The 6,995-nt window shown below is 41.7% G+C and overlaps 1 pseudogene; it reads left to right on the forward strand.

Annotated features, from left to right (window-relative positions):
* Positions 1-329: 329 nt before the first annotated feature.
* Positions 330-1,923, forward strand: LOC149152457 (serine/threonine-protein phosphatase PP1 pseudogene; annotated as a pseudogene).
* The last annotated feature ends 5,072 nt before the right edge of the window (positions 1,924-6,995 follow it).

Raw genomic sequence — 6,995 nt, forward strand, 5'->3', positions numbered from 1 at the left:
TATCATGGTATCAGAGCCCTGAGGGCTGGCCCCTCGTGCGCTTGGCCCGTCCTGGGCTGAGGGCAGCAGTATGTGGTGCGCTTGGCCCGTCCTGGGCTGAGGGCAGCAGTATGTGGTGATTCTTCCGTGTGGTGAATTATGGACCGACCTGCCAGATGTAGAAAGAGCTACGGTTTTCTTTGTTGTGCGCTATGAACCAGACATGAAGAGTGGAAGCCGACTGGATCAGGAAGCCTATTTGCCGAGAATTGCAGAGAACCTGTACGGCTTCAGACCTGCGTGGCCAACACTTGCAACTCCGTTGAAGGGAAGGCGAGAGGCAGAGGAGAATGGGGTGGGAAATTGCCTTGCATGGAGGAGCAGGGGATATTGCTCGCACAGTAACATCAGAGCGCAGTGAAAGAGCCGAGGTACGACAACTCTGTCAAGTTTCAAAAGAAATATTTCTCAATCTACCGAATTTATTGGAGCTCCAGGCGCCTATAAAGATCTGTAGTGATATACATGGTTAATATTTAGACTTGTTACGGCTATTTGAGTATGGTGACTATCCATCACAAGCAAAATATTTGTTTTTTAGGGGATTATGTAGATCGTGTAAAGCAGAGCATAGAGACAATATGCCTTCTTCTGTCATACAGAATAAAATTCCCTGAAAACTTCTTTCTCTTGAGGGGAAGCCATGAATGCGCTTCAATCAACAAAATTTATGGTTTCTATGATGAATACAAGCGACTGGTGTGGTAATGGATTTACTACTCAGAGTGGAGAGACAAATGCGTAGAGAGACGATCTATAGACCGAGCTGGAAGTTCGTGTGAAGTTGCTTAGCAAGTGAGCCGAAGAGCAGGTGGCTTTGTGTTATATAAATATCAGTGTATCCATGGAGTGTTGGACGTTGAGGATGATGTTTTTAAGGTAAAGGGATCACACATTCGATCCCTATGTCTGGCATTTGTGTGTATTGAATGAGCAGTGAATTTGGATCGAATTGGTGTCGATCAAGGTGCTACAGTTAATATTGTTGAGCTCTGGAAGAAGGCCTCCAGAAAAGATTGATTTTTTTGGTAGTGTGAAGACTGGTGTGCAGCACAAGTCAGAGTGCTATTGTGGACATATGTGTAGTAAAATGGTGTAAAGGGAACTACAAGTATCGGTAGATCTGACATAGGTAGATCTTCTTGCTGAATATGGTGTGGTTGATCTGCATCAGAGTGTCTGCATAGGGAGTTGGTGATTGGGCGTAGTGGGTAAACTATGGAAGGGCGCATTGTTGATCCATTACTCCTTGTGAATTGGACTGTGCATTTCATCAGTGTTTTGAGAGCACTGCATTCCATCCTTGTCATGAATGTTGTGACTCTACGTGGAGCGTATTGAAGACCCAATCCAGATTCACAGATATGAGCCATGGTAACGGCGTGTATAGGAAAATCTGAAAGGACAACTTAACGGTGTGGTCCTCTATGTGTTGGGCCGAATCTATCGACAAAAGCGGCGGTACAATGTTCAGATATGGAAGGCTTTCATAGAATGTTTCAACTTTTTGCCTGTTGCTGCTCTTATAGATGAAAAAATTCTATGTATGCATGGAGGTCTATCCCCTGATTTGAAGGACTTGAGGTAGATCAGAGATGATATTTCGTGACCTTTAGATGTGCCAGATCAAGTTCTACTGTCTCATACACCTTCGGAGCTAATAAAGTTAGTGAATTTCTACAAAAACATGATCTTCACGTAATATGTCATGCTCACTAGGTGGTGGAGGATGGCTATGAATTCTTTGCCAAAAGGCAGCTTGTAACTATCTTTTCAGCTCCTAATTATTGTAGAGCAGTCTTCGGTCTTTCTACAGTGGTGAATCCAATTTCTCTTGCTCGACTTGTTCTGGATAAGACTCCTCACATTTATTTGGATTTTTAGGGAGCAGAGAAATTCATAAGAGAACAAGGCGTCGATATCTGTGAAATCGCTGAGTCTATAGTGGCAGCGCTCGTAGCTGTAGATCGACCCTAGAATCGGCGGATCTGGCGATCCGCTGATTTGTGGTATTGCGGATCTAGCGTACCAAGGCTCTTAAAGGCATCAAACAGATCAGGGCCATTGGTTGGGATTCTCAGGGTCCAGCCCAAGCTCAAAATTTGAGGGATTCTATGGTAGAAGCAAAATTAGACATTATAGTGAAGATTTGCTTGAGTAAAGGCTCCAAATCCTTTGTTGAGGCACGTGCAACAGGATTTTCAGAAGCCTCGAACATGCGGTTCCATCCCGAGGGGATATTTTGGCTGTAGCTGGAGGGGGTAGCGCCTCTGTGAAGCTGTGGGATACTACTTCATGGCGGACATATGTTTCCCTTGAAGTTCCTAAAGGAGAGGGTACTAACACAAAATCATCAGAAAAAGCTGGAGGGAAATTTGTTCTAGCTGTTGTATGGAGTCGAGATGGAAGTCGACGGGACGATTGCAATATTTGATGTGACACGTGGCAAATTCCTGTACTATTTGGAGGGTCATTACATGCCGGTGAGATCCCACGTTTTTTCTCCCACTGATTCTCGGATCTTATTCTCTGCTTCAGATGACAAGCATATTCATATCTATGATGTTGACAACAAGAGCCTTATCTGTGCTATGTCTGGGCATACAAGTTGGGTTCTAAGTATCGACGTCAGCCCATATGGTTTAGCTGTTGCCACAGGATCCAGTGATAGAACTCTGGATAGTGTGTTGCTCATGCAACTAGAGGTTTACCACCTTCTTCTTTCTCTTCGGGTCAACCTCACAGAATTGGAGTTTGGGAAGGTAAACGCATTGAGCCTGATCAACTCAATGTAAAAGTGAAATTTGTTAGAATTTCATATTTAAAAAAAAAAAAAAAACTCCAATGAGAAACAAATTAATGTGGTATTTATAAATGTTTTGGAATTAGAAGCATTGAGCTTAGCTAACTCAATGGAGTGGTCTTGTTAAAATTAGCTACTCTAACAAATCATGTAAGTAAATCCAAGATAATTAAATTAGAAATAGAAAGAAAAGGCAAAGATGCCTAGGAGCATCAGAGATTGGAGGATTATGGACAACTAGGTGAACGTTTGTGTGAGTTAGTGTGAGTTTGTGGAATAGACTCACTAGCATGTTATTTTATGAGTCACATTTTATTAGTACGCAAGTCTAGGATGTTTTATAGTGGTCTTTGTACACTATGTACCTGGTAACTTCAGAGTTGGAGTGTGAAATGTTAGCTTTGTAAGGCATGTGTATCCCCATGCAATTTGTGGTAATCTAAAAACCACTTTGTATTTGCAGTGTCGGTTTGTGGTAAGCCAGAAACCACGTGTAAGAGTCAAATGGGACAGAGATTCCTGTTGGCATGGTTTAGGGTTAGCTGAAAAAACCCTCAGCGTGGTTGAGTCGGGTCTTTGGAGTTGCCTAGTGGCAGGTTTGTAGCCCAGAGTGGCTAGAGTGCCCTAGTGGCAAGTTTGTGGCCCATAATGGTTGGAGTGCTTTCATGGCTGAGTTGAGCCTTCGTGGTTGTGTTTAGCCTTGGTGGTTGAGAGCCGTTGGTGGCATGGTTGAGGGTGATCCGATAAAACCCAATGCATGGTTACCGGTAATCTGGTAAAACCCAAGTTAATAATGATGGAGGGGGATTTACACTTACAGGTACATGTATGCAGTTATAATGGTTGATAGAACCATATATGCGAAGGACATCCTACAAGACTGGCGGTTGCAGCGGTTGGCACCCATGCAATCCAATAGATGGTTGTTCCTTTATGGATGTTGACATATTCTTTTTGGTATATTTGACCACAACTAGATTTTGCATATTGATATGGAAACAAGTACTTATTGTTGAAATCTAATTTCAACGCAGACGTTCTCACCCAAAACCGCCAGAAACCGTTCACCAATCCCGCCTGAGAGTTCTCGGGCCACTTTCCGGTAAAGGGACTTTCCGTATATTTGAGCCCGAGAAAATTTGGAGTTGACGTGTGGCTGTCCCCTTACGTCACCATGTCTGACATTCTCTGGACATAAAGCTCTGCAGAAAATGATCTTCCGATATTCACCTCCGTCGTCCGATCAGCTCCATCATTCTCCACCGTCCATCAGTGAAACCTGCACACCTGCATACGACCATCATTAACTACATGGCGTGGAGTAAAAATTAAGTTCGTTGACCATACCTCTTATTAATGAATTGTCATATGCGTAGGTAGATTTTTATGTTTTTTTTACGGCACGTAAAACTTAATATCTTTGCTTTGGGAGTCGTTTTTTTTTAATACACATGTTTTTTGTTTTGGGTTTGTATATCATATCACCGAGAAACAAAATGACATAGTTTTGCTGCAGCGAAAAAGGGTTGACCTCCATGAAAACTATGGTGATGCACAGCAGTGCATAATGTATGAATGAAAAACGTGGGAGCGCATAAAGAATGCATATAATTTTTTTTACTGGTGGTGAAGCAAAGTGAAATACCGCAAGTAGAGGATCGCATTTGTTTTGTAAGGATGTGTGTAATTTTTTTTATTATTACAGCAGTAAAGTGTTTTTCACAGCAGTGAATGTAAAAGGGGATTTACAGCAGTAAACCCAGCTCAGTGAATTCTCAGGTGAAAACAGAGTAAATGTTTTTTTGTTGAATGTATTTTTGTGGTGAATCCCTCTCAGCAAAGAGGATGAATATGTATCAGGCATATATCTTAATGAATAGAAATGTTTTTATGGTGTTGAAATACTCTGTTCTTCAGTAAAAAAAATTTTAAAGCTTCCCTGTGCACAAAAGATCCTGGAAAGGTGAAACAGAGCATTGCCTCTGTGTGGTTGAATTTTTGTTTTTGGGATTTTCCCATTAAAAATCCCCAACAGTGGTATCAGAGCAGGCTTAGGCTCTTTGAAGGTGACAAAGAAGCTGAAGGGAGGAGTTTGTTGCAGCAGTAAAACTTCTCAAAGCAGAGTGAAGGCTCAGACAAGAAAATACATAGGTATTTCACAAAGTTTTTTTGTGTTGCTGAAGAAACAATCAGTTGTTTTAAACACACAGTCAAGGATTTAGAGGCATAGATAAGAATGCAAGGAATGGCCAGCACAAGCACTGGTATGGGTATGTTTAACACCCAGCTCCCACAGTTTAATGGGAAAAGCTATGACTATTGGGCAATAACCATGACAGCTCTGTTTGCCTCTCAAGATTTATGGGAAATAGTTGAAGATGGTTTTGAGGAACCAGCAGATGAAACTGAGTTCAATGCATTAACTCAGGGAGAGAGAGATCGGCTGAAGAGCAATAGGAAGAAGTATTCAAAAGCCCGTATGTTGTTGTATCTAGCAGTAGACCAGAGTGTGTTTCCAAGGTTAGCAGCAGCTAAGATAGCAAATGAAGCATGGCAAACCGTCAAGACAGCCTATCAAGGCATGGAGAGAGTGAAGACAGCAAAACTACAATTGCTGAGAAAAGATTTTGAGAATCTGTGCATGAAGGAGTCAGATAACATTGACTCATTCTTCACTCATGTGATTGGTGTAATCACACAAATGAGAACTCATGGAGAAACCATTGAAGATAGAAGGATTGTGGAGAAAATATTGAGGGTCTTACCCTCAAGGTTTGATGCCATAGTCACCACCATTGAAGAGACAAAGGATCTCTCAAACTATTCAGTTGATGAGATACATGCATCACTGATAACACATGAGCAGAGGTTGAGTAGGAATGAAAACTCATCTCTTGAGCAAGCCTTCAAGACCCAGATGTCCTTTGGAAGAGGAAGAGGTCAAGGCAGAGGAAACAAGAGAGGAAGAGGCAGAAGCCAGAACAGAGGTGGAAGGAACAGCCCAGCAAATGCACAAGGAAGAGGCAGCAATCCAAATCAGAACCAAGGCCAAGGCAGCAGCCAACAAGGAGGACAACATCATGCTCAAGGACAAAGGTATGAAAAATCCAATGTCCAATGCTATTATTGTAAAAAATATGGGCATTATGCCAGTGAATGTAGAAAGAAGCAGCATGATATGAGTAATAGACAAAATGCAAATGTCACTAGAGAAAACAGCAGTCAAAACAATGTGTTGTTAGCCTGTAACATGGCTGAAACAAACAGTGAGGACATTTGGTTTTTAGACTCAGGTTGCAGCAACCATATGACAGGAAACATAGCCTTCTTTTCTGCCCTAGATAAAAATGTGAAATCAGAAGTCACACTAGGAACTGATAGCAAAGTCTCTGTTATGGGAAAAGGAGAGGTAAAAATATTTACAAAGCAAGGAGAAAGGAAAACCATAGCAGATGTCTACTATGTCCCTGGAATGAGATGTAACCTCTTGAGTATTGGACAGCTTGTCCATAAGGGGTACAATGTTTTCTTTAAAAATGATGTGTGCACCATCAAGGATATAGCACCCAGCAAAAGATGCATTGCTGAAGTGAAGATGACAAGGAACAGGATGTTCCCTCTTAGAATAAGAGCAAATTTGAAAAACAAAGGAGAAATTGCAGCAGTCACCCAAGAGGCTTTCCAAAGCATGCCAAAGGATGAAAATTGGTTGTGGCACTTGAGATTTGGTCATCTCAATTTTGGAGGTCTAAACTTGTTGAGCAGGAAAGGAATGGTAAGAGGATTACCATTGATAGAGAAACCAGACAGCCTATGTGAAGGCTGCATTTTGGGAAAACAACATAGAGAAAGCTTTCCATCAGGGAAGAGCATAAGGGCAAAGGCACCCTTAGAGATCATCCACTCAGATTTATGTGGACCAATGCAAGCTTCATCATTAGCAGGCAGCCAATATTTCCTAACATTCATTGATGACTTTACAAGAAAGACTTGGATATATTTCCTTAAAAACAAAAGTGAAGTGTTTGAGAAATTCCAAAACTTCAAGGCATTTGTGGAAAACCAAAGCGGGCTGTACATTAAAGTTTTGAGAACTGATAGAGGAGGTGAGTATATCTCCAAGGAATTCCTAAGATTTTGTAGAGAAAATGGA

This window comes from Pinus tabuliformis, chromosome 9 (assembly GCF_031772625.1).
Source record: "Pinus tabuliformis cultivar Carrire ecotype Pingquan chromosome 9, CPIR1, whole genome shotgun sequence".
Classification (NCBI taxonomy): Eukaryota; Viridiplantae; Streptophyta; class Pinopsida; order Pinales; family Pinaceae; genus Pinus; species Pinus tabuliformis.